Here is a 394-nt window from a genome sequence, read left to right as displayed (position 1 = left end):
TTGTTATGGCAACCGAGCGAAACGTTCAACCTGTTAGTAAAAGTGATGGAAAACCAGGAAACAAAAGACTCACCCATACAGAAGGAATTGGAAAATGAATATGCAGTAAATCATTTAATGTTCACATTGTTTTTGGATTGATACTGTTTATCATAAAGTTTCCCGCTACAATAACCGGGGGACTACTGACAGTTTATTGGCCATGTTACGTCACATGCTTCCGACGATTTGATTGACCGGTTCAGTTCCGTGTGTCTGGGTTGCCATGTTGGAGAAAGACCCGTATTACTCAACACGGATGTTACGTTTAAGAGTTCACAATTATCACAATTATTATTTTTAATGACAAAATAAAACTAAGTGAAATGGAGAGAGAGAGAGAGAGGAGAGAGAG

Source organism: Sinocyclocheilus rhinocerous, unplaced genomic scaffold (genome assembly GCF_001515625.1).
Source record: "Sinocyclocheilus rhinocerous isolate Xijiao unplaced genomic scaffold, SAMN03320098_v1.1 scaffold222, whole genome shotgun sequence".
In the NCBI taxonomy this organism is placed as follows: Eukaryota; Metazoa; Chordata; class Actinopteri; order Cypriniformes; family Cyprinidae; genus Sinocyclocheilus; species Sinocyclocheilus rhinocerous.
Note: the sequence above shows the minus strand (reverse complement) of the source record.